Source organism: Sesamum indicum, linkage group LG8 (assembly GCF_026168435.1).
Source record: "Sesamum indicum cultivar Baizhima isolate 11 linkage group LG8, ASM2616843v1, whole genome shotgun sequence".
Classification (NCBI taxonomy): domain Eukaryota; kingdom Viridiplantae; phylum Streptophyta; class Magnoliopsida; order Lamiales; family Pedaliaceae; genus Sesamum; species Sesamum indicum.
This window is the reverse complement of record NC_142664.1, coordinates 13,739,751-13,754,773: the sequence shown is the minus strand read 5'-3', so window position 1 is coordinate 13,754,773 and position 15,023 is coordinate 13,739,751.

Below are 15,023 nucleotides of genomic sequence, written 5' to 3'. Positions count from 1 at the left end.
TACAAGTTAGTGTAAAAGGGAAAAGAACTTGATTTAATAAACCGAGCAAAACAACTAAATTTTGAACGTTCTCATAATTCCACGAAACTTGACCGAAACGTAGGTCTAGACCCATGCATTTGTGTGGTAAATTTGCTAAGCGTAATAATAACAACAAGTTAATGCAAAAGGAAAAAGAACTTCCTTTAATAAAACCGTGCAAAACAGCTAAATTTTGAATGTTCTCAGAATTCCACGAAACTGGAACCAAACGTAGGTCTAGTCCCATGCATTTGTGTGGTAAATTTGCTAAGCGTAACAATAACTACAAATTAGTGTAAAAGGGAAACAAACTTGCTTTAATAAAATCGTGCAAAACAGCTAAATATTGAACGTTCATTGAATTCCACGAAACTTAACCCAAACGTTGGTGTAGACCCATGTATTTGTGTGGTACATGTGCTAAGCGTAATGATAATTACAAGTTAGTGTAAAAACGGAAACGCACTTGCTTTAATAAACCGTGCAAAATAGCTAAATATTGAACGTTCATAGAATTTCACGAAATTTGACCCAAACATTGCTCTAGACCCATATATTTGTGTGAAAAATTTTCTAAGCGTAAGAATAAATACAAGATAGTGTAAACAGGAAATGAATTTTCTTTAATAATGCCATGAAAACAGCTAAATTTTGAACCTTCTCAGAATTCCCTGAAATTTGACCCAAATGTAGGTTTGAATTCATGCATTTGTGTGGTAAATTTGCAAAGGTTAATAATAACTACAAGTTAGTGTAAAAGGGAAAAGAACCGAGCAAAACAGCTAAATTTTGAACGTTCTCAGAATTCCACGAAACTTGACCGAAACGTAGGTCTAGACCCATGCATTTGTGTGGTAAATTTGCTAAGCGTAATAATAACAACAAGTTAATGCAAAAGGAAAAAGAACTTGCTTTAATAAAACCGTGCAAAACAGCTAAATTTTGAATGTTCTCAGAATTCCACGAAACTGGAACCAAACGTAGTTCTAGTCCCATGCATTTGTGTGGTAAATTTGCTAATCGTAACAATAACTATAAGTTAGTGTAAAAGGGAAACAAACTTGCTTTAATAAAATCGTGCAAAACAGCTAAATATTGAACGTTCATAGAATTCCACGAAACTTGACCCAAACGTTGGTGTAGACCCATGTATTTGTGTGGTACATTTGCTAAGCGTAATGATAATTACAAGTTAGTGTAAAAACGGAACCGAACTTGCTTTAATAAACCGTGCAAAATAGCTAAATATTGAACGTTCATAGAATTACACGAAACATGACCCAAACATTGGTCTAGACCCATATATTTGTGTGAAAAATTTTCTAAGCGTAAGAATAACTACAAGATAGTGTAAACAGGAAAGGAATTTTCTTTAATAATGCCATGCAAAACAGCTAAATTTTGAACCTTCTCAGAATTCCCTGAAATTTGACCCAAATGTATGTTTGAATTCATGCATTTGTGTGGTAAATTTGCAAAGGTTAATAATAACTACAAGTTAGTGTAAAAGGGAAAAGAACTTGCTTTAATAAAACCGAGCAAAACAGCTAAATTTTGAACGTTCTCAGAATTCCACGAAACTTGACCGAAACGTAGGTCTAGACCCATGCATTTGTGTGATAAATTTGCTAAGCGTAATAATAACAACAAGTTAATGTAAAAGGAAAAAGAACTTGCTCTAATAAAACCGTGCAGAACAGCTAAATTTTGAATGTTCTCAGAATTCCACGAAACTGGAACCAAACGTAGGTCTAGTCCCATGCATTTGTGTGGTAAATTTGCTAAGCGTAACAATAACTACAAATTAGTGTAAAAGGGAAACAAACTTGCTTTAATAAAATCGTGCAAAACAGCTAAATATTGAACGTTCATTGAATTCCACGAAACTTAACCCAAACGTTGGTGTAGACCCATGTATTTGTGTGGTACATTTGCTAAGCGTAATGATAATTACAAGTTAGTGTAAAAACGGAAACGCACTTGCTTTAATAAACCGTGCAAAATAGCTAAATATTGAACGTTCATAGAATTTCACGAAATTTGACCCAAACATTGCTCTAGACCCATATATTTGTGTGAAAAATTTTCTAAGCGTAAGGATAAATACAAGATAGTGTAAACAGGAAATGAATTTTCTTTAATAATGCCATGAAAACAGCTAAATTTTGAACCTTCTCAGCGAAGTGCACCTGAGCTAGAAGCATTCCACCACCTAGCAGGATCTCTCTTTGGGGAGCTGCCACTTCCCTCTCTCCATCCGTTGAGTCGGTGGCGGTGGAAGGCTACCGGACCTAGAGCTATCACAAGGGTATTCACTGAAGGATGTATTTTGCCTGGATTCTGAAAAAAGTCAAAGCTAATACAGAAGGTGGGAGCTGGGGTATGGTTACTCAACAATGGTGCAATCCCCTTCCGTCTCCTTTCCCTTTCCATCCTTCACCCGGAATGAATCGTTCCCTTCTGAGTTCTTGAGTTATTGAGTTATTGCCTTATGTAGCCCCTATACACAAACTAGACTATAGAGGTTGCCACCTTGAAAGGCCGGTTGGGCGCTAGCGCTTTATATTAGACTAATAATATAGTTTATTAATGTTGGGCAAAGTGGTTTTTGAAAAGGTCTTTAAACGACTCTTCGTCTCCAGTTCCAAAACGTTTAATGAATGGCTTTATTCCACGGCATGCTCAGAGAAAGACTTCCTCCATGGCATAGCTCAGTCATTCAATCATGCAATTTTATTCTATTTCAAATAGAATAGAATAAAATGCCTCAATTGGTGCTTTCCCTCCTTCATCCCTTCGTTCCAATCCATCCAGACGTGTGGTTCTGGCCGGGCTTTCCTGAGGTATCTAATAACCTTGCTTCTGCTCGCCGCTGGCGCACCTCTCCTAACTATTGCCTATTTATTCTGGAAACAAGGGCAGGGGTAGACTCATTGGAGGATAGGGTTTGGCTTACGGATATAAGGTAGGGTGCTTACTCAATTCGAATTTCTTTCCCTAGCTCTCTCGGGTTGGGGCCCAAAGGTGCTCATATTATGGGCCGGGCACCGGCGGTGGGGAAGAAGAGTAGACCACTCAGAGCAGAGGTTTGTAGCCTTTCCAAGAGAAGGTGAGGTCCTGCCATACCAGAATGCTTCTTATCTAGTGCTAGAAGCTTCCCGCAGGGATAAACTCCCCATGAATGGGCTAAAAAGTCAAACTCTTCTCTCTCCCTAAAGGTCGCCGAACCATCGATGAGCTATCGAGCTAGGAGCCAAAAAGAAAGAGAATCAGCTCTCGTCTTGAGGCTTGGACCAAAAGCTTGACCCATGAAACAAGGGAAAAAACCCGTAGGTTCCCAATTTTAAAGGAATTCCTGCCAAGATGACGGATCCTGCCGTAGGTGCCTCTACATGAGCTTCGGGTAACCAAATATGAACTGGTACCATAGGCACTTTGACGGCGAAAGAGGCGAAAGAAGCAATCCATAGAAAGATTTGGCGCCGCTCACTAGAATTCCCTGAAATTTGACCCAAATGTAGGTTTGAATTCATGCATTTGTGTGGTAAATTTGCAAAGGTTAATAATAACTACAAGTTAGTGTAAAAGGGAAAAGAACTTGATTTAATAAACCGAGCAAAACAACTAAATTTTGAACGTTCTCATAATTCCACGAAACTTGACCGAAACGTAGGTCTAGACCCATGCATTTGTGTGGTAAATTTGCTAAGCGTAATAATAACAACAAGTTAATGCAAAAGGAAAAAGAACTTACTTTAATAAAACCGTGCAAAACAGCTAAATTTTGAATGTTCTCAGAATTCCACGAAACTGGAACCAAACGTAGGTCTAGTCCCATGCATTTGTGTAGTAAATTTGCTAAGCGTAACAATAACTACAAATTAGTGTAAAAGGGAAACAAACTTGCTTTAATAAAATCGTGCAAAACAGCTAAATATTGAACGTTCATTGAATTCCACGAAACTTAACCCAAACGTTGGTGTAGACCCATGTATTTGTGTGGTACATTTGCTAAGCGTAATGATAATTACAAGTTAGTGTAAAAACGGAAACGCACTTGCTTTAATAAACCGTGCAAAATAGCTAAATATTGAACGTTCATAGAATTTCACGAAATTTGACCCAAACATTGCTCTAGACCCATATATTTGTGTGAAAAATTTTCTAAGCGTAAGAATAAATACAAGATAGTGTAAACAGGAAATGAATTTTCTTTAATAATGCCATGAAAACAGCTAAATTTTGAACCTTCTCAGAATTCCCTGAAATTTGACCCAAATGTAGGTTTGAATTAATGCATTTGTGTGGTAAATTTGCAAAGGTTAATAATAACTACAAGTTAGTGTAAAAGGGAAAAGAACCGAGCAAAACAGCTAAATTTTGAACGTTCTCAGAATTCCACGAAACTTGACCGAAACGTAGGTCTAGACCCATGCATTTGTGTGGTAAATTTGCTAAGCGTAATAATAACAACAAGTTAATGCAAAAGGAAAAAGAACTTGCTTTAATAAAACCGTGCAAAACAGCTAAATTTTGAATGTTCTCAGAATTCCACGAAACTGGAACCAAACGTAGTTCTAGTCCCATGCATTTGTGTGGTAAATTTGCTAATCGTAACAATAACTATAAGTTAGAGTAAAAGGGAAACAAACTTGCTTTAATAAAATCGTGCAAAACAGCTAAATATTGAACGTTCATAGAATTCCACGAAACTTGACCCAAACGTTGGTGTAGACCCATGTATTTGTGTGGTACATTTGCTAAGCGTAATGATAATTACAAGTTAGTGTAAAAACGGAACCGAACTTGCTTTAATAAACCGTGCAAAATAGCTAAATATTGAACGTTCATAGAATTACACGAAACATGACCCAAACATTGGTCTAGACCCATATATTTGTGTGAAAAATTTTCTAAGCGTAAGAATAACTACAAGATAGTGTAAACAGGAAAGGAATTTTCTTTAATAATGCCATGCAAAACAGCTAAATTTTGAACCTTCTCAGAATTCCCTGAAATTTGACCCAAATGTATGTTTGAATTCATGCATTTGTGTGGTAAATTTGCAAAGGTTAATAATAACTACAAGTTAGTGTAAAAGGGAAAAGAACTTGCTTTAATAAAACCGAGCAAAACAGCTAAATTTTGAACGTTCTCAGAATTCCACGAAACTTGACTGAAACGTAGGTCTAGACCCATGCATTTGTGTGGTAAATTTGCTAAGCGTAATAATAAAAACAAGTTAATGTAAAAGGAAAAAGAACTTGCTCTAATAAAACCGTGCAGAACAGCTAAATTTTGAATGTTCTCAGAATTCCACGAAACTGGAACCAAACGTAGGTCTAGTCCCATGCATTTGTGTGGTAAATTTTCTAAGCGTAACAATAACTACAAATTAGTGTAAAAGGGAAACAAACTTGCTTTAATAAAATCGTGCAAAACAGCTAAATATTGAACGTTCATTGAATTCCACGAAACTTAACCCAAACGTTGGTGTAGACCCATGTATTTGTGTGGTACATTTGCTAAGCGTAATGATAATTACAAGTTAGTGTAAAAACGGAAACGCACTTGCTTTAATAAACCGTGCAAAATAGCTAAATATTGAACGTTCATAGAATTTCACGAAATTTGACCCAAACATTGCTCTAGACCCATATATTTGTGTGAAAAATTTTCTAAGCGTAAGAATAAATACAAGATAGTGTAAACAGGAAATGAATTTTCTTTAATAATGCCATGAAAACAGCTAAATTTTGAACCTTCTCAGAATTCCCTGAAATTTGACCCAAATGTAGGTTTGAATTCATGCATTTGTGTGGTAAATTTGCAAAGGTTAATAATAACTACAAGTTAGTGTAAAAGGGAAAAGAACTTGATTTAATAAAACCGAGCAAAACAACTAAATTTTGAACGTTCTCATAATTCCACGAAACTTGACCGAAACGTAGGTCTAGACCCATGCATTTGTGTGGTAAATTTGCTAAGCGTAATAATAACAACAAGTTAATGCAAAAGGAAAAAGAACTTACTTTAATAAAACCGTGCAAAACAGCTAAATTTTGAATGTTCTCAGAATTCCACGAAACTGGAACCAAACGTAGGTCTAGTCCCATGCATTTGTGTAGTAAATTTGCTAAGCATAACAATAACTACAAATTAGTGTAAAAGGGAAACAAACTTGCTTTAATAAAATCGTGCAAAACAGCTAAATATTGAACGTTCATTGAATTCCACGAAACTTAACCCAAACGTTGGTGTAGACCCATGTATTTGTGTGGTACATTTGCTAAGCGTAATGATAATTACAAGTTAGTGTAAAAACGGAAACGCACTTGCTTTAATATACCGTGCAAAATAGCTAAATATTGAACGTTCATAGAATTTCACGAAATTTGACCCAAACATTGCTCTAGACCCATATATTTGTGTGAAAAATTTTCTAAGCGTAAGAATAAATACAAGATAGTGTAAACAGGAAATGAATTTTCTTTAATAATGCCAAGAAAACAGCTAAATTTTGAACCTACTAAGAATTCCCTGAAATTTGACCCAAATGTAGGTTTGAATTCATGCATTTGTGTGGTAAATTTGCAAAGGTTAATAATAACTACAAGTTAGTGTAAAAGGGAAAAGAACCGAGCAAAACAGCTAAATTTTGAACGTTCTCAGAATTCCACGAAACTTGACCGAAACGTAGGTCTAGACCCATGCATTTGTGTGGTAAATTTGCTAAGCGTAATAATAACAACAAGTTAATGCAAAAGGAAAAAGAACTTGCTTTAATAAAACCGTGCAAAACAGCTAAATTTTGAATGTTCTCAGAATTCCACGAAACTGGAACCAAACGTAGTTCTAGTCCCATGCATTTGTGTGGTAAATTTGCTAATCGTAACAATAACTATAAGTTAGTGTAAAAGGGAAACAAACTTGCTTTAATAAAATCGTGCAAAACAGCTAAATATTGAACGTTCATAGAATTCCACGAAACTTGACCCAAACGTTGGTGTAGACCCATGTATTTGTGTGGTACATTTGCTAAGCGTAATGATAATTACAAGTTAGTGTAAAAACGGAACCGAACTTGCTTTAATAAACCGTGCAAAATAGCTAAATATTGAACGTTCATAGAATTTCACGAAACATGACCCAAACATTGGTCTAGACCCATATATTTGTGTGAAAAATTTTCTAAGCGTAAGAATAACTACAAGATAGTGTAAACAGGAAAGGAATTTTCTTTAATAATGCCATGCAAAACAGCTAAATTTTGAACCTTCTCAGAATTCCCTGAAATTTGACCCAAATGTATGTTTGAATTCATGCATTTGTGTGGTAAATTTGCAAAGGTTAATAATAACTACAAGTTAGTGTAAAAGGGAAAAGAACTTGCTTTAATAAAACCAAGCAAAACAGCTAAATTTTGAACGTTCTCAGAATTCCACGAAACTTGACCGAAACGTAGGTCTAGACCCATGCATTTGTGTGGTAAATTTGCTAAGCGTAATAATAACAACAAGTTAATGCAAAAGGAAAAAGAACTTGCTTTAATAAAACCGTGCAAAACAGCTAAATTTTGAATGTTCTCAGAATTCCACGAAACTGGAACCAAAAGTAGGTCTAGTCCCATGCATTTGTGTGGTAAATTTGCTAAGCGTAACAATAACTACAAATTAGTGTAAAAGGGAAACAAACTTGCTTTAATAAAATCGTGCAAAACAGCTAAATATTGAACGTTCATAGAATTCCACGAAACTTAACCCAAACGTTGGTGTAGACCCATGTATTTGTGTGGTACATTTGCTAAGCGTAATGATAATTACAAGTTAGTGTAAAAACGGAAACGAACTTGCTTTAATAAACCGTGCAAAATAGCTAAATATTGAACGTTCATAGAATTTCACGAAATTTGACCCAAACATTGGTCTAGACCCATATATTTGTGTGAAAAATTTTCTAAGCGTAAGAATAAATACAAGATAGTGTAAACAGGAAATGAATTTTCTTTAATAATGCCATGAAAACAGCTAAATTTTGAACCTTATCAGAATTCCCTGAAATTTGACCCAAATGTAGGTTTGAATTCATGCATTTGTGTGGTAAATTTGCAAAGGTTAATAATAACTACAAGTTAGTGTAAAAGGGAAAAGAACTTGATTTAATAAAACCGAGCAAAACAGCTAAATTTTGAACGTTCTCAGAATTCCACGAAACTTGACCGAAACGTAGGTCTAGACCCATGCATTTGTGTGGTAAATTTGCTAAGCGTAATAATAACAACAAGTTAATGCAAAAGGAAAAAGAACTTGCTTTAATAAAACCGTGCAAAACAGCTAAATTTTGAATGTTCTCAGAATTCCACGAAACTGGAACCAAACGTAGGTCTAGTCCCATGCATTTGTGTGGTAAATTTGCTAAGCGTAACAATAACTACAAATTAGTGTAAAAGGGAAACAAACTTGCTTTAATAAAATCGTGCAAAACAGCTAAATATTGAACGTTCATAGAATTCCACGAAACTTAACCCAAACGTTGGTGTAGACCCATGTATTTGTGTGGTACATTTGCTAAGCGTAATGATAATTACAAGTTAGTGTAAGAACGGAAACGAACTTGCTTTAATAAACCGTGCAAAATAGCTAAATATTGAACGTTCATAGAATTCCACGAAACTTGACCCAAACATTGGTCTAGACCCATATATTTGTGTGAAAAATTTTCTAAGCGTAAGAATAAATACAAGATAGTGTAAACAGGAAAGGAATTTTCTTTAATAATGCCATGAAAACAGCTAAATTTTGAACCTTTTCAGAATTCCCTGAAATTTGACCCAAATGTAGGTTTGAATTCATGCATTTGTGTGGTAAATTTGCAAAGGTTAATAATAACTACAAGTTAGTTTAAAAGGGAAAAGAACCTAGCAAAACAGCTAAATTTTGAACGTTCTCAGAATTCCACGAAACTTGACCGAAACGTAGGTCTAGACCCATGCATTTGTGTGGTAAATTTGCTAAGCGTAATAATAACAACAAGTTAATGCAAAAGGAAAAAGAACTTGCTTTAATAAAACCGTGCAAAACAGCTAAATTTTGAATGTTCTCAGAATTCCACGAAACTGGAACCAAACGTAGTTCTAGTCCCATGCATTTGTGTGGTAAATTTGCTAAGCGTAACAATAACTATAAGTTAGTGTAAAAGGGAAACAAACTTGCTTTAATAAAATCGTGCAAAACAGCTAAATATTGAACATTCATAGAATTCCACGAAACTTTTTTTTTTTTGGGTAAGTGTAAGTTTCATTAAAAAAATAGTAAAGAGTACAGAGTACAAGTACAGAGTACAGAGTACAACAATCAAACGGTTAAATGGTGGTACCCCCAACAGACCAAGGGATACGCCAAAGTCTATAGAGTGCACATGTACTAATAGAACTAGAAAGATTAATACTAATTATCCTCTGTCTGACGTCTTCAATGATGCAGGTAGCTAATATAGCTTCCGGCCGATGTGCTCAAATCGTCTCAGATTCCTATCTCGCCAAATATGGTAAATGCATGCACTAAGTAATGCTCGATAAGCAACATTAACAATATGCTTCCCCTTCCACTTCCTCGATGCCCATTCCACGTCTCTTGTCCCCTCACGATTGGGCCAAGCAAATCGAATATGGTGTCGTATAGCTGCAAGGCATCCTCTGCTATATCGACATCTGAAGAACATGTGATTGTGTGTCTCCGCTGCACCCTCGTCACAGAGTATACATCCCCCTAGATGTGTCATCCAAGGTTTATCAGTTGTCGGTAGCTTCTCCTGAATTGCTAACCAAAGAATGAAGTTATGGCGGGGAATCTTTAAAGAACCCGAAAGTAGTGAAGACCAGCCTACTTTCGGTCCAGGTGGACCAAAAAATCTATAAAGGGATTGTGTGGTGGGTCGTCCCTCTGAGAACCGCCAGTTTATCCTGTCATCTCCTCCATGAATCTGGGGTAATATGTAAGTAATCTCCATACATTCCAAATCGGTAATGAAGGGCCACTGCCATTGCCCCTCATTAATGACCACTTGTAGTTTGGTGGATTCATCAAGTCCTAAGAGGCTCGGTCCCCTAGGGAATCTAGTAATAAGTGGGCCCAAGTGGTGCCACGGGTCCTTCCACAAGTAGAATGACCTCCCCTCTCCAATAAGAAACTCTGTCATAGGTCGTATAGAGCTGCGAAGTCGGAGTAGTTTTCGCCATCCCCATGATCCTCCCTTCTCATTAATTGTCCAAATTGAGGTGTTGTGCAATCGAGTCTGCTTCAACCATTCAACCCATATAGATGTTCGGTCACATCTAATAACATCACATAACTTCTTTGCCATTAATGAGCGGTTAAGGATTCCAATATCCTTAATTCCTTGGCCTCCTTCATTAATAGGTTTACACACATCCTTCCACGCTACCTTGGCGTATCCCGATGTAGAAGTGCCTTTCCAAAGAAAAGTTCTGAGCCGTTTCTCAATTTGTTTAATGATAGCCTTTGGTAAGATGAATGCAAACGCCCAATAGATGCTCATTGCTGAAAGTACCGATTTAATGATTTGTATACGTCCAGCATATGATAGTGAAATTCCTTCCCAGCCATTAATGCGAGCATCAATTTTCAATAGAAGTGGTTGGCAATCGGATATAGACAATCTAGAAGACAGTAGATGGAGACCCAAGTACCTCATTGGTAGTTGGCCCTCTTGGAAACCCATGATTGTTAAAATCTGATCCTTCCAGGCTTGTGCCGATCGAGAGATAATGACATGACTTTTTTGTACATTCAGCCGAAGTCCCGACCATTCAGCAAATCGGTCCAACCCCCTCTTGAGGGTCCCGAGTGAATTCAAGTCAGCTCTACAGAAGAGCAGGAGGTCGTCTGCGAATCCCAGCTGGAAGACTTTGGCCGGCTCACATTTCCAGTGAAAAGAGAATTGCGAATCCTGCTCAATAAGTTGCAGTAATCCCAAATGCAAGACTTCCATAACAAGAACAAAGAGATAGGGCGATAGAGGGTCTCCCTGTCTTAGTCCACGTGCTCCTGCAAAGAAACCGTGAGGGTTTCCATTAAGACCACACTCCTCAATCCACCTGGTGAACGTTTGGGGGAATCCAAATAGTTGCAAGACCGCAAGTAGGAAATCCCACTCAACAGTATCATATGCCTTCCTGATATCAACTTTTAGGGTACAACGAGGTGGAAGCCTCACCTGGTTGTATCCCGTGAGCAGTTCCTGTGCCAACAAAATGTTGTCCCCAATGCTACGCCCTGGGATAAATGCTCCCTGACAGGGGCTAATAATCTTGTCCAGAACCACACTCAACCGCTGGACAAGTAGTTTTGCAATAATTTTGTATAACACATTACAGCATGAAATAGGTCTAAAGTCACCAACAGTCATAGGAGTGTGTACCTTTGGGATTAGTGCCAAAAGTGTGGAGTTGACTTGTTTGAGTAGTTTACCGGTACTAAAGAATTCCAGTACCGCCTTTGTAACTTCCTGTCCCACCACTGGCCAGGCTGCTTTAAAGAATCCTGATGAGTATCCATCAGGTCCCGGGGCCTTGTCATCTGCAATGTCAAATACTGCTTGCTTCACATCATCCGGTGTAAACGACAATATAAGATGGCCAGCCTCTTCATTAGAAAGAATATGTCTTGCCCACGGTCTGAGAAAGCCAATATCTAGCGCTATCTGACGTCTGTTACCGCCCAGAAGATTTTGATAGTAACAGACAAATTCATTGATGATCTCTTCTGGTTCAGTGTGGATGGTCCCGTTGTCATCATTTATCTGCAGTATCCTCCTTGCCACCTTTCTCTTGGCAATTTTACGAAAGAAAATTCGGGAGCATTGGTCACCCCCCTTCATCCATTGCATCTTGGCTCGCTGTTGCAGCATGATTTGTTCCAGTTTTGCCGCTTTAGCATAAACCAGGCGGCAACAGTGTTCTAATAGTAGAAAGGCCTCATTTTGTCTATTTGAACTCACCAGTTGTTGTGCCTCATCTAGAAAGCCTTTTGCTAATTGCACGTTGAGGGTCAAATCCCCCTTCTTCCTCCTTTGCTCTCTGAAGACCGGTTTCAGTGCTTTGAGTTTACGTGTTACCGCAAACATAGGCACCCCAACGATTGTATTCTGCCAGATATTTTGCACACTGGGGATGAATTCAGGTGAGAGTGTTAGGTAGTTGTCAAATCGAAACATACCTCCTGTTTGATTTTGCCTGTCCCTATGCAGAAGGAGCGGCGAGTGGTCAGAAGTCCGCGGTAGAAGGCTATGATAGTATGAGGAGGGGAACCTCGCAAGCCATCTATCATTAATAAGGAAACGATCCAATCTCTTCCATAGACTTCGCGAGTTCATGCTGCAGTTGTGCCAAGTATACCATTCCCCCTGCATAGGCATGGGTATTAGCCCGGCCTCCTGAATACCAGCATTGAATTCTTCCATGGCCATCCTTATATCCCCAGAAGCTCCACACACCTCATTCATGTCTCGGACCGCGTTGAAGTCCCCCCCCACCAGCCAGGGCTCATCCGAGTGCTCTCGAGCTAATGATTCCAAGGTATTCCATAAATTTCTGCGATCTATCATCTCAGAGGCACCATAAATAATAGTGATTATGAGGGATTCACTATCTGTCCTATGAGTGACACGACAGTGCATAAGTTGGTTCCCCAAATCAAGAATATGAACGTCCACAACATTATCATCCCACGCTACCCAAATACGATTGCCCACAGTTGCATAATCAACAAACCATTTCCAATGCGGAAGCAAAACAGACTGAATATGCATGACGTTGTTAAAACGCACACGAGTTTCTAAGATGCCCATAAAGTCTAACCTGTATTCCGAGATAAGGTCCTTTAATGCGAGCTGATGGTCTCTCTTATTCAGCCCCCGGACATTCCACACTGCGAGATTCAACATGGATCACTACTAGAGGGGCTGCATGTGATAGGACCCCTAGTGTTCTCTTCTGCGTCGTCCAGTGAGTTCAGAGCATCAAAAGGATTAAAAGTAGCCACTTCCTTTCCCTTCTCTTTCTGCGATGAGTTGTAGCGTTTATTCTGTTTTGTACCTTCATCTCCTTTCTCTTGATACTCCACCACAACCACGATCTTATGTTTCTTTACTCTCTCCTCGATAACTGGTGGAGGGGGAGGGACGTTGGCTTTCGGTACATACACTTTCACCGGAGGCTTTGTCTGTTTCTGAGGATTTGTTAACGAACACTCCTTCACCGAGTGACCCAACGTCATGCATCCTGTGCATTTAGGGGGAAGCCATTCATACTCAATATCAACCTTGCATGGGGTTTCCCCACCATCTTCATCTGGCGTCATTATAATAATATGTTTTTCCAATTTCTGAGTAACATCAATCATCACGCATACACGAGCGAAGTCCAGTCTCGTGAATGCCCTTGTTATCGCATCAGGGTATAGAGGCTTACCCACACCGCTAGCCACAGTGCTCAATCCTTCCGTCGTCCAGAATTCCAACGGAAAGTGTCGCATTTTTATCCAGACCGGCACTTGTGTATGCTTCAACTTTCTCATAGCCATACCCGGTTCCCACTTTTGCAACACAATTGGTTGTCCCTGAAATAGCCATGGCCCCCCTTCTATGACCTCCTCCATATCGATTTCCGTTTTGAATCGGAAGAAAAAGAATCCATTAGCAGTTGCTGTGACTTCTCGTAGCGCCGGCCAAATCGAATGGGCAAACTCCTTTAAATGGTGATAGAACGGCCGCTTACCCATAAAATATCCCACTGCCGTAGATTTCCATCGTTTGGCTCCGTCACGCACAGTATCAAGTGAAGGACGAACTACAACCTCCCCATTTTGTATCGTTGGGGCAATGAAAGATAGCGTTTTTCGGGACGAATTGTTGAATGCATCAGCAATTTTGTAAGTAGTAATCCCATTAGAACCAGTGTGGAGCGGAATGTTCCCAATAAACAGGGGAACTGGCGTCGATTTTTTCCCCAGGTTGCTCTTTTTTTCCCCCATAAAATTGGTGATGTCAGCCCTAGGATGGATGACATCAGCCCTAGCTTCAAGGATGACATCAGCCCTAGTGTCATGGATGACATCAGCCCTAGCCTCATGGATGACCTCAGCCCTATCATCATGGATGACATCAGCCCTGGATGCATCAAGGATGACATCAGCCCTACTAGGGCTGATGTAAGCTGCCCTCTCATGTTCCACCTCACCCTCCTTGTCACCACATCCGCCGCCACATCAGCTCCAGGCGTGTCCACCTCGGCATCCACGTCAGATTTCCGGCACACATCACCGGTCGCCGGAGAAGGTTCTGTCCGCTCACCAAACCGCCGAAAAAACGCGCCTGGGGGTCTCGCAGCTGCGGACGCGTTCCCTGCAACTTTCCGACCCTCGAGGTTGGCCGGACGACAAGAAGAAACTCCATTTCCGCCACTCGCCGTCGTTGGAGCTCGCACAGTCACGGTCGCGGGGAGTTGGAGCGACGCTGGAGCCTTAACAGAATTTCTGCCCGTGGCTTGCGCTGGATCTGGTGGGATAAGGCATCGCAAGGCCTTGCGCAGACCACCGGTGACAGGTCGTTCACGGCCGCCCTCCATTGTCGTCGTTTGTCGCGGCTTGGTGTTGTCTCCGAGTTGTTTTTTCCATCAGTTTTTGAGCTCGTTCAGCGCATCCATGGCTGCCTCATCTCCATGGTCAATGACGCGGCAGGCCAGATTCAAGAACTCGTCCAGGTTGAACGACGAGGAAGACGGTCCGCCATTGACGTTATTCGAGCTCGCGTCGCCTCCAACGGTCGGATCTGAAATCACGATTTCAGCTCTCAAGCGCCCTCCTTTCTCCGTCGTCGGTCCTTCTACGCCCAAAGGAACCCTTGGGCTACCCTCAGCCGGCGGAACAACGGCCATTTCAGCCGGCAGCGGAAAACCCGACCTCTCATTTTCAACACGCACAGCT